This window comes from Salmo trutta, chromosome 18, assembly GCF_901001165.1.
Source record: "Salmo trutta chromosome 18, fSalTru1.1, whole genome shotgun sequence".
Taxonomy (NCBI): domain Eukaryota; kingdom Metazoa; phylum Chordata; class Actinopteri; order Salmoniformes; family Salmonidae; genus Salmo; species Salmo trutta.
Window position 1 is genome coordinate 1,505,790 of NC_042974.1, and position 16,200 is coordinate 1,521,989.

The following is a 16,200-nucleotide window of genomic DNA, read 5'->3' on the forward strand; positions in this document are numbered from 1 at the left end:
GCCCAGCAACTCCACTCCCACTTGTATCCAATTCCACATCCCAACCCTTAGCATCGCTCAGCATCGCTTAGCTCACCTATCTCTGCTGGCCCCCTTGTTCGGATTTATACGCACCATATATCTTTCAACTATGTTGTGATGTTTAACATACAGCTTGAATCAATCTAATGAAATAGATTCCATTGCGAGTTGAAGATAAATACTTTTACTAAGAGTATTAGCATATTAGTAATTGACTGACCAGGTCTCTCCAGATCTCCCACCAACGCTATTTCTAACTTTATACTAATGCTCTGCTTTTCTAGCCATTCCTGAACCTGAGACCAGAAGCAGGCTACCTGAGGGCAATACCAAAACAAATGGTCTATTGATTCTTTATCCTCACACCAAAATTTGCAGAGCTGTGATATTTGTATGCCACAAACATTCAACATTTTGGTGGCGGCAAGAATTCTGTACAATAAGTTTAGCTGAACAGCACAAAGTCTTGAATCTTGCGTCGTTTTATATATCAACTCATAAACCCTGTACCACGGAATCAGTACATCAAAAATCTCTTCCTAACTATTTTGCAATCTGTATGGCACAGCTATAAAATATCCTGGTCCTCAAATGAAACTGGTATACTTTCCTATTTCGGCTATTTTTATTCCTCCAGTGTTGATCTTTTGTTTTGGGCAGGCAGACCAGTTGTATAAGTGAAGCTTTTAGAGAGAGGTTTAGTGCTTTTATATTTAATCATCTCAACCCACCCAGTTCATATTCATTATATAGATAGGCATGCTTTATTTTTTTCTGGTTTAGCATCCCAGATAAATCTAATTATTTTTTGCTCATATGATTTGAAAAATGAATAATCATTAGTAGCCAGCTCCATAAGTAAGTCAGTAAACTGAGACATGACTAAGGAGTTAATCAGGGCAAATTTAACATAAATAGACAAGTATTGACCTCTCCATGGTAGCAGGACCTTGTTTATTTTACAAGTTTTCTATTGATATTCAATGTGAAGAGTCTCATTTATATATTTTGTATATCTACTTCACCGTCAGCCCATTTTATAAGTAAACTGCAGGGTAATGTGAAAGTTGTATTTTGTAAAGCTCCAATATGTAATATTGTACACTTATCATAATTAGGTTTTAGTCCAGAGAGTCCAGAAAAGTACGCTTGGAGGTAAGGATGTGATAAGAGAATTATCTAATAAGGGTAAATGAATCAATAATCCATCATTAATTAGTAGTTATGTAGCATGGATAATTAATGTACTGAACGTTAGTCTCATAAAGGTCTAGTAGAGGCTGGATTCGTGCACGGGCGGATGAAATATCCATAGATTAAAGACCTGGCCCCTTGCTGAGGGTTCTTTTCAGGCCGGTGGCAAACTGGTATGCGACAGAGGCGGTGACGAGATTCTACCAACATTGAAATCTCAGCTGCAGAACAAGGTAAGTGTGCTTTATTGAGTTTTTTGGGGGATAGCACCTGTAAGATTACATTAAATGATGAATGAGTGATAGCACTTGTCAAAAGCGATTGATGTGAGAGTGAAAGGCGGGAGCGATTAGAGGATTTTAATGTACTCTGGGTGTTAGACGCTGGAAATATCCGGAAAGGGGTTTATATCTGGTGACCTGTCTTTATGATTTTGTGTAGAGAAAAATGTTTTAAAGGGAACCAAGTATTCTGTGCAAACGGAAGATAGGAATCGGGTATAAATCCAAACAGGAGGAAGCAGGGTTCGAAATGACCCTGTGCAACTATGGCCACTGCAGAAAACAAAACTAGCTTATGGTGAGACCGAAAAACATAAAAAAGGGTTGAAAGACATAAGGAGAGATTCGTAAATTGGAAGGCAAAATATAGTAATATAATTATGAGGGAGGAGGACAGAGACATGATTACATTAATATAGGTCATCTGTCTAAATACACCTAGGAGGGGATGGTCAGATCTTCCGGAGGCGCAAATCTAGGTCTGATGATCCATTTGTAACGTCTGTCTTCGTGCAGAGAAGACCAAGGCGCAGCGGGTTGCGTGCTCATCATATATTTATTTTAAATAAAGACTGTGAACACAGAAAAACAATCAACAACGAAACGACGACAGGAAATAGTTTAGCAGGCTATACACATAACAGCAGTGCTAAAGACAACAACCCACAAACACACTCCTAATATATGACTCCCAATCAGGAACAACGATAATCAGCTGTCCCTGATCGGGAGCCACACAGACCAACATAGAAACAGACATCCCAGAACACACATACACAGACTTCTTCTGCCACGTCCTGACCAAAATACTACACAACTACTCCCTCTGCTGGTCAGGACGTGACACCATTGAAGAAGGGAAACCTAATATGGCGGAGTGAGATACAGATATTATTGTCAAAAGTTACAAGGAGCAACAGATAAATAGGCCGTTAACAAGGGCTTTATGACCCCTGGAAAATCGCTTATAGTTGCATACGTATGCGACCTAATGTCCGATCAAAAGTCACCTCTATAGATAAAGTTTCAAGAAAGAGATACACATAGCAACACATAGAGATTGTGAGATGAATATATTGTGCAGTCAACAGTCGCGAGAAAAGACGGGTTGGGACACATAGAATAAGAGACATAAACTACAGCACACACTCATAGGTTGTACAACACATAGACACATTGGGAAATTTCCACAGGGGTAAGAGGATAATTGCGTGTGAGATAGATAAGAGGGTCAAAAGCCATATACATGTGAGACCTAATGGATCTATCAAAAGTCATGAAATAAATTATTCTGGGATCCTAGAGGAAATTACCAGTAGGACATGGACAAAGGAAAATACAGTACACACATAGAGATCAATAGCAAGTAGACACAGATTGTAATTGAATCAGAGGTTTAAAAAAGCACATAGACTAAAAGATCATTCAGGATTCATACGAATACTCCTTCTAAAATTCTAGATTGTGAGAAGGAGCAGAATAACTACGATAGTAATTTAACAAACATGGGTAGTAAATCCTCTAAGGGGATCTCGGTATTAACGGGAGATGAACGTTTTATGCTGGGAAAAGATAAGAGGAACATCTATTTTGGGCCGAAATGAAGGAAGATGTACGGTTTTGATGGCTGTTTAAATGTTGAAGGATTGGAATCATTGGTTAACCTCTCTAGGGTAGGTGGGACGAAATCGTCCCGCACTATTCAACAGCCAGTGACACATCAGAGCGCCAAATTTAAAACCACAAAATGTCATAATTCAAAGTTCTCAAACATAGGACTATTTTTACACCATTTGAAAGATAAGACTCTCGTTAATCTAATCACATTGTCCGATTTCAAAAGGCTTTACAGCGAAAGCAAAACATTAGATTATGTTAGGAGAGTACATAGCCAGAAATAACCACACAGCCATTTTTCAAAGCAAGCATATATGTCACAAAAACCAAAAACACAGCTAAATGCAGCACTAACCTTTGATGATCTTCATCAGATGACACTCCTAGGACATTATGTTATACAATAGATGCATGTTTTGTTCAATCAAGTTCATATTTATATCAAAAACCAGCTTTTTACATTAGCATGTGATGTTCAGAAATAGCAACTAGCATACACACCGCAAACTTCCGGTGATTTTACTTAATTACTCACGATTAACGTTCACAAAATACATAACAATTATTTTAAGAATTATAGATACAGAACTCCTTTATGCAATCGCGGTGCCAGATTTTAAAATAGCTTTTCGGCGAAAGCACATTTTGCAATGTTCTGAGTAGATAGCCCGGCCATCACGGCTAGCTAATTTGACACCCACCAAGTTTGGCCCTCACCAAACTCAGATTTACTATAAGAAAAATCGGATTACCTTTGGTGTTCTTCGTCGGAATGCACTCCCAGGACTTCTACTTCTACGAACAAATGTTGTTTTGGTTCGAAATAATCCATAGTTATATTGAAATAGCTCCGTTTTGTTCTTGCGTTCAGGTCACAATCCGAAGGGTGATGCGCGAGCGCATTTCGTGACAAAAAAATTCAAAATATTCCATTACCGTACTTCGAAGCATGTCAAACACTGTTAAAAATCAACTTTTATGCGATTTTTCTTGTAAAATAGGGATAATATTCCAACCGGGCGATGTTGTATTCATTCAAAGACTGAAAGAACAAAATGGAGAATTTACATGAACGCGCATCTCCAGTGTCACTGTCCCCAGGCAGGCCAGTAACAAACTCTGCTGCTGTTCTTTGCCCAGAGACTGCAGACATCTCATTACACTTTCTGGCGCCTTCTGAGAGCCAATGGAAGCCTTAGAAAATGTCACGTTACAGCACAGATGCTGTATTTTCGATAGAGAGGCTACAGAAGGACAATAAATTGTCAGACAGGGCACTTCCTGTATGGAATCTTCTCATGTTTTGGCCTGCCATATGAGTTCTGTTATACTTACAGACACCATTCAAACAGTTTTAGAAACGTTAGAGTGTTTTCTATCCAAATCTACTAATTATATGCATATTCTTGTTTCTGAGCAGGAGTAGTAAACAGATTCATTCGGGTATGTTTTTTATCCGGCCGTGCAAATACTGCCCCCTAGCCCCAACAGGTTAAACAAATACATAGGGTCTGTGGGGATAAGACAGAGAAGCAGCGTACAGAAGGCCTTGACACCGCTCGTGTTTGGCTGGCAGAAGCTAGAAAAAGAGCGGAGGGGGCCAAGAGTAAGGGATGTTACTAAGAATGAAGATTTGGCTAGCCAGGAGCAGACAGAGAGGACTCCCACGGCTCCCACAGAGATACTACCTAAGCCCAAATTATACCCCTCCCTGGCAGACCAGGGGTGGCAGGAAAACCCAGATAACGAGGTGGTGGTAGTGAGACGGAGACAACCACATCAAGTGCCGTCCGTACCGTTACCCCCTCCCCCATATGCTGGTTCTCAGGGAGACAAGGGAGGTAGAGAGGAAGGGAGAAGGATGGGAACTAAGGGAAGAGAGCGTGTTCGTGGTGCTGCACGACCCAGAGCCGTCAGTAGACTCGTTTCCCATAACCAAAGTCCAGATAGGGATAGACAAGAGGAAAAAAATAGCAAGGTAGGAGAGAAAGGGGGAAATAGATGTTACAATTGTGGCAAGACAGGACATTTTGCTAGAGAATGTGAGGAGCCGTGTAAACACTTCAATAAAGTAGGCCATAATCACCGAGATTGCAAAAATAACAAAGACAGGAGAGGCAAGAGAGGGGGTCGAGACAAATACAGAGAGAAAAAGGTCAGGCGCCCACAGCCAGAGGAGGAGGAGGAGGAGGAAGAGGAGGCACGACTAACTATGGAGAGCGGGGGAGCAGACACTAGTGAGGGGAAACAGGATTTTCAGGATTTTGTTATAAACAGTGATTGTGAAGTTTTTGAATTGGCTACAATTAATTTGGCATTACAGCAGGAACAGAAACCCTATTTGACACTAACAGTAATGGGAGAGAGAATTACATTTCTGTGTGATACTGGGGCGTGTCACACAGCAATCTGTGCAGACGAGGCTCCCAAAGGGATAAAAAGTAATGGGGAACAGATAATGGTACGGTCAGCATCAGGACATCAATTCATGGAACGGTTATCTGCTCCTATAACCCTGAAACATGAGTCATCTGGGGGAGAAGCCACTGTCCCTGTTCTAATATCTAAACTATGCCCAGCAAACTTGTTGGGCAGAGATGTGATGATGAAACTAAATGTGTCAGCCACTCCCACTGAGACGGGAATGAAGGCATACATTGTTAGAGACAATATGGTCATCTGTGGGGACGGGGAACCATGTTATTGGTACAGTCAGGATTTGCTGAGGGGGGATAACAAATATTCCTAAAACCTTGATGGAACTCTCAGAACAACTGGTACCAGGACTCATTAAAATGTCTCCCGATGACTTACACTGTGCTCTCTGGTATAACAATCACCCAGGTCCAGATCCTGTCTATGAGGAAGCATTACTTAGAACCCCAGAGAGAACTATAGGGTTAAAGTGGTTACACTATGACAGCACTCATGTTGCTGTGGAAGTGAAGCTACTTCCACAAGACCAGACATTGTTCAGAGAAAGCTGGAGCCCCCATGTATCTCTTGCCAGGGAGCTCTCAGAAAGGTGGGAGGACATGGGCCAGTGGGTGTCACAGGGGATGAAAATCACAGACTGGGTAGACATGATTAGTGGAGATCAACACAGTCCCTCAACCAATAGATATCACAAGAAGCTAAATTGGAGAGCTAATAGGGTTCCTTCTGTACACCTAGAAGCCACGATATCTTAAAGGGGTATACACGCATACGGGATCTTAGAAGTTATACACACAGGGAATCGTTGAAGTTTTGTTTTCTGAGTTTTAATTAAACACGTGAAATTCTTTTGATAGGGAATGTTCTCAGGATTTTGCCTGCCATATGAGTTCTGTTATACTCACAGACATCATTCAAACAGTTTTAGAAACTTCAGAGTGTTTTCTATCCGAATCTACTAATAATATGCATATTCCAGTTCCTGGGCCCGAGTAGTAGGCCGTTTAATTTGGGTACGTTTTTCATCTGGCCATGAAAATACTGTCCCCTACCCTAGTGAAGTTAAAGACGATAATACACTTGACAGAGAATTGTTACAGGATAGCCAAGGATGAAGTCCCCAGGGAGAATTGGACATGTGAGGTCTGACATAAGGATAATTTACTAATCTTACCAAAGACATTGTTTAGATATGCAGCAATATTGATACATGGGCTAAGCAATGTATCAATAGGGGGGAAGTATGATAGAAAAGGTTAGAGTAATTACTTAAACACTTTTTTTTTTAAGAATAACCATTCCAACATTTGGAAGTGGACTTATTGAACTATTCCGAATTGTGGGGAAGAAGGGGTGTTTAACAATAGTAGATAAGTATAGCAAATGGGTAGAAGCGTTACCAACTTACTTGGTGGACATGAATATGGTAGGTAAAATATGAGGTCAAGATATTATCTCTAGAGTTGGTTTACTAGAATCTATCTCTTTAAATAATGGATGACATTTTAGCTAATCGGGTTGAACAAATAGAATGCCAGAGTCACATGAGAAGACTGTTTGTTAACCAAACCCGTATGTTCAAGATTTTGTGTCTAACAGGTGAATTACAGGAGAAGGTGATTTACTCAGTACAACCAGGAGACTGGGTGTGGATCCAGTCCCTGAGGAGGATAGACGGGAAGCAGCCCGGTTGTGAAGGCCCATACCAGGTTCTGTTAAACCGCTGCCTTTGCCATTAGAAAACTGAGAGAGTCACTTGGGTCCACGTTATCCACTGCAAGGAGGTATGTACACATATGAGCACTGCTGATCACACACAGAGTTAGAAGAAAAACCGAGTACCAACAGGATCCAGGGGTTACCTCCTAACGAAGATTCCCTGTCCCGACCGTTCATCACTGTGTGTGCTCCTAGAGGTGTGAGTATGGGGTGGTACCTAGCAGATCGACTAAGGGCAGGAGAGGGTTGGTGGTTTTTGGGAAGAGTAGAGACTCTGAGCTGCATCATAGTCTAATCTTTCTGATACATTCAGATCCACCACCTTCCGGTACTAATCATACGATACCATTGTCATTGAGAAGAAGTAGAAGATAAACTATATTATACACTGATGAGTGACTTACAGAATAAGGAGTCAAAGAAGATCAAGATGTAGGATTTAAGGTAAACATTAAACAACTTCCTGGGAAAGCAGACAACTGTACAGGGACTGGGTGGGTCAGATTGAGGTACTCAGCCAACCCACCTAGGTTCACCTTAACTCCTGATGAGCACCAGTGTTATAGATACAAGAATGGCACCGAGAACTTAGATGATTTTAATGGCTGAAAGGTAATCGTTAATGTGACTGACTTAGGTTTGAAAGATGAATAGAAAATGTTTAACCTCACAGCACCTATAACTGATTTAGGGTGGGCTAGTACCAGCAAAGGACGCATACGACAGAAATTACCACAAAGGGTGGTTAGGAACTTGCGCCCTGGGGTTATAGGTCCAACCAGTTAGTCATCAGAGGCCAGTTATAGGAGGCTAAAGTAGGCACAGGAGGAGTTTTGACCAGGATGGGAGTAGCTTTGTCTAGATGGATGCTATTGGCATCCTCAGGGAAATTCCAGATGAATACAAAGCTATGAATCAAATATGTGAAGGCTTTAACACCACATTATTTTGGTGGTGGACAATAAATAAAAATGTGGATTGGATTAACCTGTTGGGGATAGGGGACAGTATTTGCACGGCCGGATAAAAAACGTACCCGATTTAATCTGGTTACTACTCCTGCCCAGTAACTAGAATATGCATATAATTGTTTGATTTGGATAGAAAACACCCTGAAGTTTCTAAAACTGTTTGAATGGTGTCTGTGAGTATAACAGAACTCATTTGGCAGGCCAAAACCTGAGAAGATTCCAAACAGGAAGCGCTCTCTCTGACCATTTCATAGCCTTCTTGATCATCTCTAACCAAAACAGGGGATCTCTGGCATGACGTGACATTTTCTAACGCTCCCATAGGCTCTCAGAAGGCGCCAGAAAGCTGAATGGTGGCTTTGCAGGCCCTGGCTGAAAAACATTAGCGCATTTTGTAAGTGGTCGATCTGAAAACAATGAGACTGGAGGCGCGTGCCCGAGCTGACACCATGTTTACTTTCTCTCTCTTTGAACGAAAACAACCACTCCTGGTCGGAATATTATCGCTTTTTTACGAGAAAAATGGCATAAAAATTGATTTTAAACAGCGGTTGACATGCTTCGAAGTACGGTAATGGAATATTTAGAATTCTTTTGTCACGAAACGCGTCGGGTGCGTCACCCTTATTTACCCTTCGGATAGTGTCTTGAACGCACGAACAAAACGCCGCTATTTGGATATAACTATGGATTATTTGGGACCAAACCAACATTTGTTATTGAAGTAGAAGTCCTGGGAGTGCATTCTGACGAAGAACACCAAAGGTAATCAAACTTTTCTAATAGTAAATCAGAGTTTGGTGAGTACCACACTTTGTGGGTGTCAAAATAGCTAGCCTGTGATGGCTGGGCTATCTACTCAGAATATTGCAAAATGTGCTTTCACCGAAAAGCTATTTTAAAATCGGACACAGCGAGTGCACAAAGGAGTTCTGTATCTATAATTCTTAAAATAATAATTATTTTTTTGTGAACGTTTATCGTCAGTAATTTAGTAAATTCACCGGAAGTGTTCGGTGGGAATGCTAGTCACATGCTAGTCACATGCTAATGTAATAAGCTGGTTTTTGATATAAATATGAACTTGATTGAACAAAACATGCATGTATTGTATAACATAATGTCCTAGGATTGTCATCTGATGAAGATCATCAAAGGTTAGTGCTGCATTTAGCTGTGGTTTGGGTTTATGTGACATTATATGCTAGCTTGAAAAATGGGTGTGTGATTATTTCTGGCTGGGTACTCTGCTGACATAATCTAATGTTTTGCTTTCGTTGTAAAGCCTTTTTGAAATCGGACAGTGTGGTTAGATTAACGAGAGTCTTGTCTTTAAAATGCTGTAAAATAGTCATATGTTTGAGAAATTGAAGGAATAGCATTTCTAAGGTATTTGAATAACGCGCCACGGGATTCTACTGGCTGTTGAGTAGGTGGGACGCAAGCATCCCACTGGCCCAGAGTGGTTAATGACATCTTTTATAATCAACAGAGATTCATGAATGAAACCGGGGATGCAGTAAAGAGGTTCTCTGATCCATTATCTGCCACCTACCTCATGACCTGGTAAAATAGACTGACTCTCGATATGTTATTGGCAGAAGAGGGCGGTGTAGATAGAATGATTAGGTTCATTGCTGTACGTACATTCCTGATAGCACAGCTCATGTTTGGGAAATGGAAAATTGTTGTAAGAACTGTATTGTGGACTGCTTTCACCTGTATGAGTGTGTTGAAATTGTGTGATTGATGGGTATATGCCAAGTATGAAAGGTTTGATCACCAGAACTCTAGAGAGATTGACGACGCAGCAGATGGTGAGATATGGACCGATTCCGAGCTCCGACCAGTGGGAGGACGAATACTGGAAGATGGCTCCGTTTCTTTTAACCATGAGGAGCCAATGTGTGATGAAACCGTTTTCAACGTTTAGGTTGACTGTTCCTTTAATGATGATTATGATGAAAATCCTGTAAACAAGTGTCATAATTGGAAATAAGCCAAGGACAGTCATTGATGAGTATCGGATGAAGCTCGCATCTGCTACAAGACCATGGTGCTTGCCTACGGAGCTGTGAGGGGAACAGCACCTCCGTACCTTCAGGCTCTGATCAGGCCCTACACCCAAACAAGGGCACTGCGTTCATCCACCTCTGGCCTGCTGGCCCCCCTACCTCTGCGGAAGCACAGTTCCCGCTCAGCCCAGTCAAAACTGTTCGCTGCTCTGGCACCCCAATGGTGGAACAAGCTCCCTCATGACGCCAGGACAGCGGAGTCAATCACCACCTTCTGTAGACACCTGAAACCCCACCTCTTTAAGGAATACCTGGGATAGGATATAGTAATACTTCTAACCCCCCCCCCACAAAAAAAGATATAGATGTACTATTGTAAAATGGTTGTTCCACTGGATATCTTAAGGTGAATGCACCAATTTGTAAGTCGCTCTGGATAAGAGCATCTGCTAAATCACGTAAATGTAAATGTAAAATGTATTGGTTTGGTTAATCCTTGTATAACAATTATGTTTCCATATAGCATTTGATAATCAATGTGAATTATTAGTCATTTAAGGGTGGAATGATAAGAGAATGATCTAATAAGGGTAAATGAATCAATAATCCATCATTAATTAGTACTTATGTAGCATGGATAATTAATCATTAATGTACTGAATGTTAGTCTCATAAAGGTCTAGTAGAGGCTGGAGAGGGAGAGAAATGTGTGTGTATTTAGAGATGATACCGGGAGTAGCCTTCAAGGTTCTCCTAATCTATGGGGAAAGGAACAGGCAGTGCTGGAGCAGTGGTGGGAGGTCAAGGAAGAGATACTGTTCACCTACTGTCTGTGCGTAAGTGTGTGCATAGGTTACCTACTTTTGGGTGTGGATGTGTGTGCGTAGCGGAGAGAGAGGATAAAATTAACATCTTTGTTATTCGGACCTCAGAACGTTCTCTGAATAAACTGTACAAGACCTTTTGCAGAAAGCTGAGTCCTTGCCTAATTATTAACCCAGTGTCTTACAAACCCTGGGGATTAGTCAAGGCTTATTGATTGTTAATTTGTACCATTGGGATATAAAATTCCATTATCAGGATGACAGTAGTGGTGTAGTCTACGGCGATACGGATATCACTTATTATCGATATTTACATAGCGCATTGATGTCAATTACACTGCTGCTTTCTCATCAATAAGTGCATCAATGACGTTGTCCCCACAGTGAGTGTACGTACATAGCCCAACCAGAAGCCATGGATTATAGGCATCAGCCGCACTGGCTAAAGAGCAGAGCTGCCGCTTTCAAGGAGTGGGACTCTAACCCGGAAACTTATAAGAAATCCCGTTATGCCCTCCGACAGAAACCATCAAACAGACAAAGTATCAATACAGGATCGAATCTTACTACACCGGCTCTGACGCTCGTCGGATGTGGCAGGGCTTGCAAACTATTACAGACTACAAAGGGAAGCACAGCCGAGAGCTGCCCAGTGACACAAGCCTACCAGACGAGCTAAATTATTTTTATGCTCGCTTCAAGGAAAGTAACACTGAAACATGCATGAGAGCATCAGCTGTTCCGGACGACTGAATGATCACGCTCTCCGCGGCCGATGTGTATAAGACCTTTAAACAGGTCAACATTCACAAGGTCGCTGGGTCAGACGGATTACCAGGACGTGTACTCCGAGCATGCACTGACCAACTAGCAAGTGTCTTCACTGACATTTTCAACCTCTCCCTGTCTGAGTCTGTAATACCAACATGTTTCAAGCAGACCTCCATAGTCCCTGTGCCCAAGAACACTAAGGTAACCTGCCTAAATGACTTCTGACCCGTAGCACTCACATCTGTAGCCATGAAGTGCTTTGAAAGGCTGGTCATGGCTCACATCAACACCATTATCCCAGAAACCCTAGACTCACTCCAATTTGCATACCACCCCAACAGCTCCAAGGATGATGCAATCTCTATTGCTCTCCACACTGCCCTTTCCAACCTGGACAAAAGGAACACCTATGTGAGAATGCTCTTCATTGACGACAGCTCAGTATTCAACACCATAGTGCCCTCAAAGCTCATCACTAAGCTAAACACCTCCCTCTGCAATTGGATCCCCCTGGACTGCCTGACGGGCCGCCCCAGGTGGTAAGGGTAGGTAACAACACATCCGCCACGCTGATCCTCAACACGGGGGACCCTTAGGGGTGTGTGCTCAGACCCCTCCTAAACTCCCTGTTCACTCATGACTGCATGGCCAGGCATGACTCCAACACAATCATTAAGTTTGCTGATGACACAACAGTGGTAGGCCTGATCACCGACAACGATGAGACAGCCTATAGGGAGAAGGTCAGAGATCTGGCCGAGTGCTTCCAGGACAACAACCTCTCCCTCAATGTGATTAAGACAAGGAGATGATTGTGGACTATAGGAAAAGGAGGACCGAGCACGCCCCTATTCTCATCAACGGGGCTGCAGTGGAGCAGGTTGAGAGCTTCAAGTTCCTTGGTGTCCACATCACCAACAAACGATCATGTTTCCAAGCACAGTTCCAAGTCAGTCGTGAAGAGGGCACAACAAAACCTAATTTCAATAGTGCCAAATTATACATTATATAAAAGGGCATTATTGCCACCATAAAAGTTAAATGGAGGGCGTTTTTTTGTACCCATCATGCAGAACCTATGTGGAATTCCTAGTCTCCGACAGCTTTTGGAACTGCAGATCTGCGGTCAAGAACATTGAGTTCCACAAAGTTTGCTGCTTCAAGCGTCTTTAGATATTTTTGACAGATGTTACTATGGAATACTGAAGTGTAATTACAAGCATTTCATAAGTGTCAAAGGCTTTTATTGACAATTACATGAAGTTGATGCAAAGAGTCAATATTTGCTGTCTTGACCCTTCTTTTTCAAGACCTCTGCAATCCGCCCTGACATGCTGTCAGTTAACTTCTGGGCCACATCCTGACTGATGGCAGCCCATTCTGCATAATCAATGCTTGGAGTTCGTCAGAATTTGTGGGGTTTTGTTTGTCCACGCGCCACTTGAGGATTGACCACAAGTTCTCAATGGATTAAGGTCTGGGGAGTTTCCTGGCCATGGACCCAAAATATCTGTCACGTCCTTACCAGTATAAGGGTTATTTGTTATTGTAGTTTGGTCAGGACGTGGCAGAGGGTATTTTGTTTATGTGGTTCGGGGTGGTGTTTTATGTAGTAGGGTGTTTGATTTATTATTTCCGGGTTTTGGGGGTTACGTTCTAGGTTTGTATTTCTATGTGGTCTCTAGTCTTTTGTATTTCTATGTCTAGTTTATTGGGGTTGGACTCTCAATTGGAGGCAGGTGTTTTCTAGTTGCCTCTGATTGAGAGTCCTATATATGGGTATGTGTTTGGTTAAGTGTTTGTGGGAGATTGTTTCTTGTTTTGCCTGTGTGAGCATGACAAGACTGTTTTGTTGTTCGTGAGTTCTTTGTTTTTGTTATTTTGGTGTTCTCTTTATTTTAAAAATAAATACAAGATGAGCATCCACATTCCTGCTGCGTTTTGGTCCTCCATTCCCAACGACAACTGTTACAGAATCTCCCACCACAACAAGACCAAGCAGCAGAAGAAGGAGAGGAGGATCGCTGAGAAAATGGACTTTGATATGGACGATCGTGAGAAGTGGATGTGGGAGGAGATTATGGCCGGAGAAGGTCCATGGAGGAAGTGGAGCGATGACAGGGAACGCTACAGGGGAACACGACTGGCGTTTAATCCCGAGAGGCAGCCCCAATAAAAAAATTTGGGGGGCACATGGGTAGTTTGGCTGGGCGAGGATTGAGCCCCAGGCCAAATCCCCGTACCTTTTCTGGGCAACCAGTGACTGGACAGGTCCCGTGCTAAGGGGAATGGGTACTGTGGTGAGGCCAAGTATTTTTAGGCCGGTACGCGCAATACCAGCGCCCTGCATTTGCCAGGGGGAAGTGGGTATCCAGCCAGTAAGAGCGATGCCAGTTCTGCGCTCCGAGACCGCCAGTATGCCTCTAAGGTCCAGTGCGTCAGCCCAGTCCGACTCGTCCTGTTCCCGCTCCCCGCACTAGCCCTGAGGTGCGTGTTCCCAGGCTGATACCTCCAGTACCAGCACCACGCATCAGGCTTCCAGTGCGTTAACCCAGTCCGACTCGGCCTGTTCCCGCTCCCCGCACTAGCCCTGAGGTGCGTGTCCCCAGGCTGATACCTCCAGTACCAGCACCACGCATCAGGCTTCTAGTGCGTCAACCCAGTCCGACTCGGCCTGTTCCCGCTCCCTGCACTAGCCCTGAGGTGCGTGTCCCCAGGCTGATAACCTCCAGTACCAGCACCACGCATCGGCTTCCAGTGCGTCAGCCCAGTCCGACTCGTCCTGTTCCCGCTCCCCGCACTAGCCCTGAGGTGCATGTCCCCAGACTGGCACATCCAGTACCAGTACCACGCATCAGGCTTCCAGTGCGTCAGCCCAGCCTCGAGAGTTCGGCAATAGTGTGCAGTCCAGAGTATCCGGCAAGTGTGCAGTCCAGAGTATCCGGCAAGTGTGCAGTCCAGAGTATCCGGCACCAGTGTGCAGTCCAGAGTATCCGGCAACAGTGTCTAGTCCGGAACCGAGGGAGGACTGCCTGTGATCCGGAACCAAGGGAGTCTGCCTGTGATCCGGAACCAAGGGAGTCTGCCTGCGATCCGGAACCAAGGGAGTCTGCCTGCGACCCGGAACCGAGGGAGTCTGCCTGCGACCCGGAACCGAGGGAGTCTGCCTGCGACCCGGAACCGAGGGAGTCTGCCTGCGACCCGGAACCGAGGGAGTCTATCATCGACCCGGAACCAAAGGGGTCTGCCTGCGACCCGGAACCAAAGGGGTCTGCCTGCGACCCGGGACCAAGGGAATCTGCCTGTGAGCCAGAACGAAGGGGTCTGCCTGTGACCCAGAACCGGGTGAGTCTGCCTATGACCCGGAACAAGGGAGTCTATCAGCAACCCGGAACTGAGTAAGTCTGTTGACAATCCGGAAACTAAATATGATATCTGTGTATCAATGAGTCTGCCTACATTGTGGAACGGAAGAGGTCTGCCTACGATCCGGAATGATGGGAGTCTGCCTACGTCCCGAAACTGAGCAAGTCTGTCTGCATTCTGGAGGACAGTAGGCCGGAGCCAGAACCACCTCCTGTATAGGTGGTTTGGGGAGGGGGGGTGTAGCACAAGTGCTGTCGGTGACGGCAGCCACCCTCTCTTCCCTCCCTTTAGTTTAGGGGGATTTTTTTGGTTGTTGTTGTTTTATTGTTTTTTTTTAGTTATGAGGTGCATCCGGGGTCTGCCACCTTTAGCGGGGGGGGGGGGGGGGGGGGGGGGGGGGGTGGTACTGTCACGTCCTGACCAGTATAAGGGGTTATTTGTTATTGTAGTTTGGTCAGGACGTGGAAGAGGGTATTTTGTTTGTGGTTCGGGGTGGTGTTTTATGTAGTAGGGTGTTTGATTTATTATTTCCGGGTTTTTGGGGTTATGTTCTAGGTTTGTATTTCTATGTGGTGTCGTGTCTTTGGCTATGCCGGATTAAGTGATATGACATGCTAACCTATAAAATTATTTCTCTGTAATTAATTTAACCTGATTAAGCTAATCATGTAAATGTAATGAACTACAAAGTCGGGGCACCACAGAAGAACGTTTATAGAGCTGTTATCTTCCGAATAAACTCTTAAAATACTTAGTAATATTTTACATCGATAGCAGTCAATATTAACCCTTATCTTATTTTCAGTCTCATAATGAAAGTTGTAAATTCTTGGCTATCTTCACGAACCCTGGCTAACAAGTTGAATCAGCAATACAAAATTGGGTTTAATTATTTATTTACTAAATACCTAAACTAATCACACAGAATTACAAATACACCGAATACAAATGATGTCATACATGATGGCTGGTTACACAAAGGAAA